General features: G+C 33.6%; 1 protein-coding gene across 2 annotated transcripts in view; it reads right to left on the bottom strand.

The window, feature by feature from the left end:
- Nucleotides 1–14,016, bottom strand: part of TDRD3 (tudor domain containing 3) — a 213,253-nt gene that overhangs the window by 168,415 nt on the left and 30,822 nt on the right. Inside the window, exon 2 of one of the 2 annotated variants that reach the window (XM_036831840.1) lies at nt 3,058–3,144. The exons of the other annotated variant lie outside the window; for it this stretch is intronic. The gene's annotated coding sequence lies outside the window, so the exon portion shown is untranslated. The remainder of the gene's footprint in view (nt 1–3,057; nt 3,145–14,016) is intronic. 2 annotated transcript variants of the gene reach the window in all.

The following is a 14,016-nucleotide window of genomic DNA, read 5'->3' as shown; positions in this document are numbered from 1 at the left end:
ATTGATATTTATGGGACATTCCATCCAAAAACAACAGAATACACTTTCTTCTTAAGTGCTCATGTAACATTCTCCAGGATAGATCATATCTTGGATCACAAATCAAGCCTTGGTAAATTTCAGGAAATTGAAATCATATCAAGTATCTTTTCCGACCACAACACTATGAGACTAGATATCAATTACAGGAAAAAAACCTGTAAAAATTACAAACACATGGAGGCTAAAGAATACACAACTAAATAACCAAGAGATCACTGAAAAAATCAAAGAGGAAACCAAAAAGTACCTAGAAACAAGTGACAATGAAAGCACGACGACCCAAAATCTACGGGATGCAGCAAAAGGAGTTCTAAGAGGGAAGTTTATAGCAATACAATCCTACCTCAAGAAACAAGAAATATCTCAAATAAACAACCTAACCTTACACCTAAACCAATTAGAGAAAGAAGAACAAAAAAACCCCAAAGTTAGCAGAAGGAAAGAAATCATAAAGATCAGATCAGAAATAAACAAAAAAGAAATGAAGGAAACAATAGCAAAGATCAATAAAACTAAAAGCTGGTTCTTTGAGAAGATAAAATTGATAAACCATGAGCCAGGCTCATCAAGATAAAAAGGGAAAAGACTCAGATCAACAGAAATAGAAATGAAAAAGAAGAAGTAACAACTGACACTGTGGAAATACAAAGGATCATGAGACATTACTACAAGCCACTGTATGCCAATAAAATGGGACAACCTGGAAGAAATGGACAAATTCTTAGAAAAGCACAACCTTCTGAGACTGAACCAGGAAGAAACAGAAAATATACACATACCAATCACAAGCACTGAAATTAAAACTGTGATTAAAAATCTTCCAACAAACCAAAGCCCAACCAGATGGCTTCACAGGTGAATTCTATCAAATATTTAGAGAAGAGCTAACACCTATCCTGCTCAAACTCTTCCAAAATAGAGCCGAGAGAGGAACACTCCCAACCTCATACTACTAGGCCACCATTACCCTGACACCAAAACCAGACAAAAATGTCACAAAAAAAGAAAACTACAGCCAGTATCACTGATGAACGTAGATGCAAAAATCCTCAACAAAATACTATCAAACAGAATCCAACAGCACATTAAAAGGATCATACACTGTAATCAAGTGGATTTTACCCCAAGAATGCAAGGAGTCTTCAATATACACAAATCAATGTGATATATCATACTAACAAACTGAAAGATAAAAACCATATGATAATCTCAATAGATGCAGAAAAAGCTGTTGACAAAATTCAACACAGATATATGATAAAAACCCTCCAGAAAGTAGGCATAGAGGGAACTTACCTCAACATAATAAAGGCCATTTATGACAAACCCACAGCCAACATCATTCTCAATGGTGAAAAACTGAAACCATTTCCACTAAGATCAGGAACAAGACAAGGTTGCCCACTCTCACCGCTATTATTCAACATAGTTTTGGAAGTTTTAGCCACAGCAGTCAAAGAAAAAGAAATAAAAGGAATCTAAATCAGAAAAGAAGAAGTAAAACTGTCACTGCTTGCAGATGACATGATACTATACATAGAGAATCCTAAAGATGCCACCAGAAAACTACTAGAACTAATCAATGAATTTGGTAAGGTTGCAGAATACAAAATTAATGCACAAGAATCTTTTGCTTTCCTATACACTACTGATGAAAAATCTGAAAGAGAAATTAAGGAAACACTCCCATTTACCATTGCAACAAAAAGAGTAAAATATCTAGAAATAAACCTACCTAAGAGACATAAAACCTGTATGCAGAAAACTATAAGACACTGATGAAAGAAATTAAAGATGATACAAACAGATGGAGAGATATACCATGTTCCTGGACTGGAAGAATCAACATTTTGAAGAATGGGAGAAAGTATTTGCAAATGAAGCAACTAACAAAGGATTAATCTCCAAAATATACAAGCAGCTCATACAGCTCAATATCAAAAAGACAAACAACCCAACCCAAAAATGGGTGATAGAACTAAATAGACATTTCTCCAAAAAAGATACACAGATTGCCAACAAACACATGAAAGGATGCTCAAAATCACTAATCATTAGAGAAATGCAAATCAAAATTACAATGAGGTATCACCTCACACCGGTCAGAATGGCCATCATCAAAAAATCTAGAAACAATAAATGCTGGAGAGGGTGTGGAGAAAAGGGAACCCTCATACACTGTTGGTGGAAATGTAAATTGATACAGCCACTATGGAGAACAGTATGGAGGTTCCTTAAAAAACTAAAAATAGATTACCAAACAACCCAGCAATCCCACTACTGGACATAATCCCTGAGAAAACCATAATTCAAAAAGAGTCATGTATCACAATGTTCATTGCAGCACTATTTACAATAGCCAGGACATGGAAGCAACCTAAATGTCCATCAACAGATAAATGAATAAAGAAGATGTGGCACATATATACAATGGAATATTACTCAGCCATAAAAAGAAACGAAATTGAGTTATTTGTAGTGAGGTGGATGGACCTAGAGTCTGTCATACAGAGTGCAGTAAGCCAGAAAGAGAAAAACAAATACCATATCCTAACACATATATATGGAATCTAAAAAAAAAAATGGTTCTGACAAACCTAGGGCCAGGACAGGAATAAAGACACAGATGTAGAGAATGGACTTGAGGACATGGGGAGGGGGAAGGGTAAGCTGGGATGAAGTGAGAGTGGTGTTGATATATATACACTACCAAATGTAAAATAGATAGCTAGTGGGAAGCAGCCGCATAGCACAAGATCAGCTCCGTGCTTTGTGACCACCTAGAGGGGTGGGATAGGGAGGGTGGCAGGAAGACACAAGAGGGAGGGGATACAGGGATATATGCATACGTATAGCTGATTCACTTTGTTATACAGCAGAAACTAACACAACATTGTAAAGTAATTATACTCCAATAAAGATGTTAAAAAAATAAAGAAAAATAAGAAATTATTTTAAATTTTTAAAAGAGTAAAAAAAAGTTAAGAAAAAATAAAAGAAATACATATATCATACCTACTATATGCCAGATACTGTTCTTGGTGCTGGGGATTCCACAGTTAGTAAGACAAAGGCACTGTCCATGGAAGCTTACAAATAGATCTATACACCAGCATGGACAGAAGACAGAAAAACAGGCTGTAAAACAGTAACTATATAAATTCTTAAATTATCTACTAAGCAATCCTACATGTTATTTATTTACACACATATAGATAAATACACTCTTTAATGACCTTAGAGAATACACGCAAAAATAACAGGGTTGCTTCTGGAAAGGGAAAGAAGGGGATCAGACTGAACATGTGGGTAAAGGGAACTTCTATCTGAAGCTTTCCTTTTTTATTAAAAATTAAAAAAAAAGAAGTCATTGAACCAGCTAACAATAGTCAATTTTGGGTATTGAAAACACTGATTTTAGTATATTAATCTCTCTGCTTTATTTATTTCCAGAAAGAAGAGAATGTAAAGGACTAATCCAGGGAGATTCTATATCCACCTAATAAAAGTTCTAAAAACAAAAAGCAGTATTGAAGAAACTAGCAAAGAAAAAAATAAATAAGAGAATTTCCCAAAGCAAACATAAGACATAATTAATGACTTGAGAAAACCCAGTAAGAAAGGAGAATTCCCAATACAATAAGTTGGGGGGGGGGGGAACCCCAGACATGTAAATGAATTTTCAGAATGCAAGGGATATAGAGAGGGAATACTAAAAAACTTACAGACAAAATAAAAATAAGGGGGAAAAAGGCAAGAAGGAAGAAGAGTGAGGCTGACACCAAATTTACTCTGATTAATGTCCTCAAAAAGATGAAAGAAAATGATTTCCACTTATAACCCCATAGCTATCCAAAATATCACTCAGGTGTGTGGGCAAAATATAGTTTCAGATATGGAATACCTCAGGAAATTTACCTTTATCCATTTATAGGAAATTAAATTCCATAAGGTTGTAATCTAATGAGGAAATGAAATAAACTAAGAAAGTAAACAAAACCAGAAAATGGACCCAACCCAAGAAAGCTGCCCTGTGCAGAGCAGTATGTTTAGCAGCAGTCCTGGGCTCTACACACTAGATGCTAGTAGCACTCCCCAAGTTGGGACAACCAAAAATGTTTCCAGACATTACCAAGTGTCCTGAAGGAGGCGGAGAGTTGGGGAAATTGCTGTTAATTGAGAACCATTATCTTAAAAGAACTGAAGGAAATGATAATACCAAGCAATGCAAGGAAAAAAAAAATGGGAATTAGAAACTCCAGGAGATACAAAAGGCTGTTTAAGAAAGAATATAAAATCAGAGCTTATTTACATGATTTTTTAAAAAGAAAATTTATAGTCATATTAATAAAAACACTATAAACTTAATTGCAGCTACAGTGTCAAGCAGTTAGGAAAATAAGAATGATTTAATTGTAGTTACATGACAAAATATACATATCATCTACCTTGATACTATATAAATACAGATAAGTAAGAAGGGAAGCAAGTAATGGGCTCCTAAAAATAATAATATAATTTATTAGAGAGGACAGATAAATCATAGAACAAGGCTAAATATTCATATATGGCAGATAAATAAAATTAAAACTTATAAAGTCAAGACAACTTGATAAAAGCATATTATATTAAAAGAAGACAACAACCATCAGAAATATTTAAGAGTTAAAGTAGGATGGGGGAGGGAGAGAGAGATGGTTAGGCCAGGAACTACTGTTTTTCATTACAAGTCCTTCAGTATCATTTTATTTTTCTTTAAACTATAAAGATACATTACTTTGATAGAAGTTCTAACAATCATGTTTAGAAACAATTACGTTTAGAAAAATCAATGATTACCTTTTACAAGAAAAAATTTACATAAATGAAAACAGAATACTAACATCAACCACAGATACACTGAAACTGCACTGTAACTTAATTTTTAAGTGCTATAATAGAACCATTGATTCAACTTATTCAACAAATATTTAATAAAAACCTACTATAAAGTTTAAATAAGTAAAATGAGTTATTTAAATACCAAAGCAAGATTTAAGTCTATGAGCAATGGAGAGATATTCTTGAACTGGGCAGTGTCCTGATTAAAAATTCTATTTCAGGTAGATTTGTCTGAAAAGTGTAAATAAACCACATGGATGGGACAGAAACTGGAGGTAATAGTATCAGTTAGGAGGCTACTGCACAAGTTTAAATGCAATGTGATAAGAAGTAGTGTGTAAAATATGATGGTAATTGTCAGAACAGACAAATGGAAATGATGATGGGGTGGGTATGATGATGATGCTAATGATGATAACAACTGTGACGAAAATAATATCAGCAAGTATTTACTGTGCTTTTAAATGTCAGATAGCACACTAATCATTTGCCATGTATTATGTCATTTAATTGTCATAAAAGCCCTGTGAGGAAAGTACTGTTTTACTCCCATTTATAAAATAAGAAAATAATAATACCATAATAATATGGTATCTGAGAGAAATGGCAAACTCAGTAAAAGAATGGCTAAAGAATTATTACTAAAACTTTTAAGACGCTGATGAAAGAAATTGAAGATGATACAAACAGATGGAAAGATATACCGTATTCTTGGATTGGAAGAATCAATATTGTTAAAATGACCATACTACCCAAAGCAATCCACAGATTCAATGTAATCCCTATCAAAATACCAATGGCATTTTTACAGAACTAGAACAAATAATTTTAAAATTTGCATGTAAACACAAAAGACTCCAAGTAGCCAAAACAGCCTTCAGAAAGAACAGAGCTGGAGGAATCAGGCTCCCTGACTTCAGACTATACTACAAAGCTACAGTCATCAAAACAGTATAGTACTGGCACAAAAGCAGACACATAGATCAATGGAACAGGAGAACAAGCGCAGAAAAAACTCACACACTTATGGTCAATTAGTCTATGGCAAAGGAGGCAAGAATATACAATGGAGAAAAGATAGTCTCTTCAATAAGTGGTGCTGGGAAAAATGGACAGCCACATGTAGAAAAATGAAATTAGAACATTCTCTAATACCATACACAAAAACAAACTCAAAATGGATTAAAGACCTAAATGTAAGACCAGATGCTAAAAAACTCTTACAGGAAAACATAGGCAGAACATTCTTCAACATAAAGTGCAGCAATATTTTTTTGGATCCACCTCCTAGGGTAGTGAAAATAAAAACAAAAATAAACCAGTGGGACCTAATTAAACTTAAAAGCTTTTGCACAGCAAAGGAAACCATCTACAAAACGAAAAGACAACCTACTGAATGGGAGAAAATATTTGCAAATGATACGACCGCCAAGGGATTAATTTCCAAAATATAAAATCAGCTCAAACAGCTTAATATCAAAAAACAAACAACCCAATCAAAAAATGGGCAGATCTAAACAGGCATTTCTCCAAAGAAGACATACAAATGGCCAAGAGGCACATGAAAAGATGCTCAATATTGCTAATTATTAGAGAAATGCAAATCAAAACTGCCATGAGGTATCACCTCACACTGCTCAGAATGGCCATCATCGAAAAATGTACAAACAGCAAATGCTGGAGAGGGTGTGGAGAAAAGGGAACCCTCCCACACTGTTGGTGGGAATGTAAATTGGTACAACCACTATGGAGAACAGTATGGAGGTTCCTTAAAAAGACTAAAAATAGAGTTACCATATGATCCTGCAATCCCACTCCTGGGCATATATCCAGAGAAGACTCTAATTCTAAAAATTACATGCACCCCTATGTTCACAGCAGCACTATTTACAATAGCCAAGACATGGAAGCAACCTAAGTATCCACTGACAGATGAATGAATAAAGAAGATGTGGCATATATATACAATGGAATACTACTCAGCCATAAAAAGGAATGAAATTTTGCCATTTGCAGTAACATGGATGCACTTGGAGGGCACTGTGTTAAGTGAAGTAAGTCAGAGAAAGACAAACACTGCATGATATCACTTATATGGAGAATCTAAAAAATAGAACAAACTAGTGAATACAGCAAAAAGCAGACTCACAGAAAACAGAACAAACTAGTGGTTACCAGTTGTCAGGGGCAACATAGGGATAGGGGAGAGTAGAAGGTGCAAACTATTGGGTGTAAGATAGGCTCAAGGATGTATTGTAAAACACAGAGAATATAGAAATATTTTATAATAACTGTAAATGGAAAGTAACAGGAAGGAAGGAAGGGAGAGAGGAAGGGAGGGCTGAACACTAGTCTATTAGCCTAAGGAACTGTATCATCTGGTTACTGACCCAGTAATCATACCTCACTTCATACCATAAAGGTTTTGAGGCAGAAGGAAATAAGCAGAGCTAACTGAAGGTAGAAGGAAAGTGGAAGGAAACTTTAAATTCTGTAAGTATATTTATGGCAAATACAAGAAAAAAAAGTCACAGTACTGAAATGTTCTCTGTAAAAGGTACATGAGACTCTAGTTATCTAAGGCCACTTATAACTCAGTCAACATTTCTTAGAAAAGAGCGAAGAGAAAAGACTGGGCCTGTAACTTGTTTAAATAAATACATAAAATATATTTATCTTATATTTAATAAGATTTAGCCTTTAATTGCAAATATGTGCTCATTGAAAGATCCTCCTTACCTTTATTCCCATGAATTTATTAGCATTTTACCAGTTAGAAAAGCTTCTGGCAACCTAAAAATTTTTCTGCTGTCTTATACTCTCAATCATTTATAAAACTATCAAACAAAACTTGTGCTGGCATCTATTCCTGAAAGACTGCACTTTATATTTTTACCTTTCTCTGACTAAACAAGTGGCCACTCATTCCTAACTACTTGTTACATATCTGAAATGAAGATTAGCTTATTCTTATAATTAAAAGAAATTAAAATTATTTGCATTGGAATCATATATCTCAAAAATTAATACCACTGAAAAAAATCTCACTGGTAAAGGCAGATATACAGTAGGTAGTAGATCAACCACTTATAAAGTTAGTATGAAAGTTAAGAGTCTAAAGTAGTAAAATCAATTATAACTACAATATGTTAAGGGGTACACAAAATAAAAAGATGTAAATTGTGATGTAAAAAACATAAAACATGGAGGTGGAGTAAAGTATTGCTGGGGGCAGGTGAAATAAGTGAAGGGGATTAAGAAGTACAAACTTCCAGTTATAAAGTAAATAAGTCATGGGGATGTAATGTGCAGCATAGGGAATATAGTCAATAATATTACAATAACTTTTTATGACTACAGATGGTAACTAGACTCATCATGGTGACCATTTCAAAATGCATATAAATATCAAATTACTACAATGTATACCTGAACCTATTATGGTATGTCAATTATACTTCAATAAAAAAATTAATATCAAAGTCCAATTTTTGTGAAAAAGTATATTCTGCTGCATAAAACAATTCAAAGGAAAATATTATTCATAACTACTATCTACATTTTAATAACCCACTACATTCACAATATTATGTACTGTTTTAGTAAATATCTATGTAACACAAATCCATTTATATGTATATCTCATTTATATTACAGAAGAGACAAACACTAATAATTAATACTCCAGAGGAATAATCTGTCTTTTCTAAACATTTTAAAATTCAAATTAAAGTCTGAATAAACAAAATATTCACCACAGATAAAAATTACAAAGTAGAAGTCTAAAACATATAAACATTGTGCTAAAAGACAAAAAAGCAATGGCTATAGATAACTAGATAACACACTCAAACTCATTATGACCAGCTAGAACATAAAGGTATTTTCCCATGGGTAAAATAAAGGGATTGGACAACATGACCAAGTAGCTTCCTGTTCAGAACCTCCATGTCACAATTATCAAGAGATACATTCAAAATAACATTGCTTTGCTCAGTGATATTCTAGGGCAATGAGCTAGCCTTCGTTTTTTTCAAATTAAGAGTAGACCTAGTCAATATTCTGCTTCAAGTGTACAAAACTTGAAACATTTAAGGAAACTGTAAGGAAATTTTAAAAATTAAGAGGATGATTCATTGGTTATTAATTCCACATTCTTTTACCATTAAGAAAGTTCTACAAAATTAGAAATATAAAGAGAAACACTGTGTTCCACAAAGCAGCAAGAGACCGTCACTCTCAACCAAATGAACAAAACAAATTGAATAAACTACAAAATCACAGGTTTTTAAACCCATCAGAGCAATGAGGACACAAAGAAATTTACATGAACTAAATTCTAGAGAGTGGCGAGTCCTTCATAAAAGAGACAGAAAATTGTTCCATTCTTTCTGAAGAAAGAGGAATTTACCACACTTGAAGAAAGACAAATCGGCCAGACTTTCAACTTTTTACAGCCACATACAGTCTGGCTTCACAGATAAGAATCCCAAGGATTTACAGCCACAAGCAAGTCTGCAATTAATGGCCAACTCTCACACAGGTTTTTACCAAGTGCTCAAGAATTGTATGCCAAAAGCTGGAGGTGGGGGAAGAGGGGTCATGGGAGGTGGTGGGGGGGTGGTGGAGAGAGAAAGTCCATCAGAGGCAATCTGGACTTTTAGGTACAGAAGGCAGAAGGCTGGGTCCAGAGCAGGGTATCTGAGAGGTACCCTCTGAACACTTCAGGCTTTCAACTGCAAATAACTATGGGCAGGATAAGAGAGAAGCAAGAACTTCTCATCTCCTCCTATCTTCCTCACTCCCACATCTCCAGGCACTCCAAGCTTTAAACTACAGGCAGTGAGATAGGAGAGCTGAAAGAAACTACTCCAAGGCTCTCCAGGCTTTAAGAGACTAAACAGGCAACAGGGCTTACAGACCCATAGAAAGTAGAACATGAATCATGAATCTGAGAGCTAGCTGGGCAGCAAAACAGAGAAACAGATCTCCCACAGTTTCATAGCTGGCAGCTTAGCTGAAGCAAGAGCAGAACTCCGGAAGTTAACACTGCTAAGATCCCAGGTCCTGTTGAAGAGAAAATTGTGATCCTATCCTCAAAGCACCTGAAACCAGTGGTGACTTGACTCAAACTAACACTGAAAAAAAGCCATCATAACCTCAAATCTCATTACCTCAGGCTTCCCCATCCCACCCCTCTCCCCAATCTAGAAGAAGGGTATGGAAATGAATACTATTTATTTCATTTTCTACAGTTCTTTTATACAAAGTCTAGCCTGCAATCAAAAATTATATGGCATACCATAAAGCAAATATATATATATATATTATATAATATATATTGTATAATATATATATACAAATATATATATAATATATATATATATTTGTGTGTATATATATATATATATATATAACAATCAAGAGATGAAATAGTCAGTAGAAACAGACCATAGATAAAGCAAATGTCAAAACTGGCAGGAACTTGAAACTAGCTATGATAAAAATAAAAAGATCTCATGGAAAAAACTGAACAGTAAGCAGGAAGAGCTGAGAATTTTCAAAGGATATATAAACTATACAAAATAGAAATGCTAAAAATAAAAAATACAAGTTAGAAATAAAGAATTCATAGATAGGCTTTACAGTAAACATGACACAAAAGAGGAAAGGATTAGTGAACTTGAACATAGGTTAAAAAGGAAGTAGATAACTAAAAAAAGAAAAAAGGTAGAAAATTAACAGAATGGAAAATCCAAGATAACAGAGTCTAACATGAAGTGTCAGTGGAGTCCTAGAAAAGAAATAGAAGTGAAAATGAGGCAGAAGAAATGTATGAAAAGATAACACCTGCATAATTTCCAAAACTGATGAAAGATACCAAACCAAAGATGCAAAAGCTCAACACTGTGGGGTTCACAGTGAATAAACACAAAGAAAACAACAGCAAGGCACATCTCAGTTGAATTGCTGGAGGAAAAAATAATAAAGAACAAATCTTAACAGAAGTGAGAGAATTAAGACATTATATACTGAGAAAAAATGTAAGAATTTCCACTAACAATTCATTCTGGAGAAAATAAAACCGTATCTTTAAATAACTGAAAGAGATAACAACCTATAAATCTATAGCCAGAGAAAATATCCTTCAAAAAGGAAAATGAAATAAGAGATTCCTAGATAAAAGCTGAGAGACGTTACCACTAAAAGACACACAATACAAGAAATGCTAAAAGAGGTTATTGGTCTTAAGCAAAATGATACAAGATGAAACCACAGGAAAGAATTAAAAGCATCTGAAATGGTAAACATGTAGGTAAATACAGAAAACCTTTTTAAACTACCTATGACCAGCTTTCCCTGTGACCAGCTTTCCCTGACACCTTAGAAGGTAGATTTAGAAGTTCCACCTAGAAGTTCCCAAGGAGTGATTTCCAGCAGGTTCTGCCAGTGCAGGACCACAGCAACTTCTCTTCCATTCAGTACCCTCTTCAATGAGGAATGAATCTCAGACCCCAGGACAAGGCAAGTTCTTCTTCCTCAGGCGTAGTAACTGCTCCTTATATCCTCTATTGCTATATTTTTTTTAATTCTCTTTGCTTCTTAGAACTCCTCATTATTCCAATCACCTGTTACAGTTCATAATTTTTATATGAAATTTTCTCTGTTCAAGTTACCATGTTGGTTTCACTCTCCTTACTGGAACCAGACTGATACATTACCTTTGCCATATACTAAGTTTCCATTGTTTTGGTGTCTAAACAGGAAGTCCAATTCTGGACTTTCTGTTCTAGTTCCCCTTTTACCAAGGAGTTGTTCAATCAATTTTTAAGGTTCCAGGTGAAAGAGGCTGTTTTTGCTTTTGGTAGTAAAACCTAGTTTTATTGCATTGTAATCAGTAATTGTTTGTAATACTTCTACTTTATGGAAATTATTGTCTTGAGACCTAATATATAACCAATTTTGTCAATGTGTCATGGGCACTCAATAGAAACATGTATTCTCTGTTTTCAAGGTGTAGCGCTCTGTATGCACCAAATACCAATCTTAATGACTTTATTATTTAGATCTTCTACCTCCTTTTTTTTTTTTTTGGTACACTTCATCTGTCTAATGAAAGTGGTATATTAAAATCTATTATTGGTATGTTTCTATGTGTCCCTACATCTCCTGTGGGTTTTATTTCTGAAAGGTGGTTGATAAATAAACTAAATATTCATAAGTATAACATCTTAACTGTGGAGTGTGGGTTTAAGCATTAACCTTCTCTGTCACATTTAATGTTCTTGGACTTGAATTCTACCATATCTGATATAAAAATCACTATCTCTGCTCTCATATTGTTTCCATTTGTCTGGTATACTGTTATCCATCCTTTTATTTTCAGCTATTCTAAATCACATTACGTCTCTTATAAACAGCATATTGGGTTTTGTTACATGAACCAAAATTTTTTTTTAATTTTTGAGTAAAGCCCATTCACGTTGATCGTTATGACTGATATATTTGGTCTCAATTTCATCATCATAGTTTATAAATTGTGTATTTTGTTATTTTTAGCATGTTTCTTTATCCACAGGATGTGTATTCTTTGCTATTTTGTTAAAAAAAGTTTTTTTGGTTTCTACAAAGGTCTGTATTTTTGTTTTCATGGTGCCTTTGTACTTATAGCTTTTTTAAATTCCCTTGAGTCTCATTTTCTCATTTAACTTTTTAAGGTACGACTTATCATGTACTGTTGATATTCTTAAATACCTACTGCCCTATTTTCCCCCTCCCCTCTCCATTTCCCTCCTGTTTTCCAGTTACATTATTTCTAATGCTGTCACAATATATAACACTTTTATATTAGTAGTCCATTCTCACACCAATCTTTGTTTTAGTGTTATACGTATATTTATACATTTTTTAAATGCTCATCATCAGTCCTTTTGGTGAATTTTTCCCAATCATCAGCTGGTTGGATCAAGTTCAACTTCTAGATTCCTCAAGAAAGACTGAGGGGTAGAGATTTCCCTAAGTTCTGGTTTGCTGAAAACTATGTTTATATAACCATATTTAAAGGCCAGCTTCACTGTATATAAAATCTGGAATCATTTTTTCATTGACTTTTTTTAAAACACTGTTCCACTTTGCCTTGCTTTTGTATGTTGGTTTTGAAAAGTTTGATGCTAGTACAGTTGACCCTTGAACAACATGGGTTGTTGCTTACTTATACACAGGTCCACTTATACACAGATTTTTTTCAATGAATATTATAGTAATACTATACTATCTGCGGTTAGTTGAATCTGCAGATGCAATAATGTGGATATAGAGGGCTGACCATGAGTTACACATGGATTTTCAACCGCATGGAGAGTCGGTACCCCTAACCTCCACATTGTTCAAAGGTTAACTATATAATTTTTTGCTTTTCTAAGTTATTTGGGTTTTTTACATGGAGTCTTAAGGATTTTATTATCTTTGATATATTAATATAATAATTTTACTAACATATATTAGAGTTACTTGTTGTGGATTAATTTTTCCAGGTTTTTGGTATACTTTCAATGTGTGGATTCAGATCTTTTCTATCTGGAAAGTTTTCTTGAATTACAGTTTCAGGTATTAGCTCTTTTCAATTGTTTTGGTTTTCTTCTTCAGAGATTCCAAGAACACAAATATTATTCCTTCCTTAACTAAGTCTTCCATTTCCACTACTTTTTCTCTGATATTTTTTACTCCCTTATGTCATTTTAATTCTAATGGTTATTTTCCTGGTTTTTTTTTTTTTTTTGATGCTTATTAAATTTTCATATTAGTCTATTATCCCTCTGGCACCTTGTAATATATTCTTCATTTCTGGAATAATTTTGACATTTTCTTCTATTTCTTTTCTGAACTCCATCAATTCTTTTTTTAATTTCTCCCTGTTTATTGTCCATTTGTGTTTTCAGTTTTTGAATTTCTGATTAAAATGATTTTTCATATTCTCAAGTGCTTGTTAGAGTAAATTTAATTCTGTTTGGAGTATCAATTTACAGTTTTTTTAATACTTCATGGTGTGTATTTGTGGGGAATTTTCCTCAGTTAATTTGTGTACAAATTTAT

Source organism: Balaenoptera musculus, chromosome 18 (genome assembly GCF_009873245.2).
Source record: "Balaenoptera musculus isolate JJ_BM4_2016_0621 chromosome 18, mBalMus1.pri.v3, whole genome shotgun sequence".
In the NCBI taxonomy this organism is placed as follows: Eukaryota; Metazoa; Chordata; class Mammalia; order Artiodactyla; family Balaenopteridae; genus Balaenoptera; species Balaenoptera musculus.
Note: the sequence above shows the minus strand (reverse complement) of the source record. Positions and strands in the feature narration are given on the sequence as shown.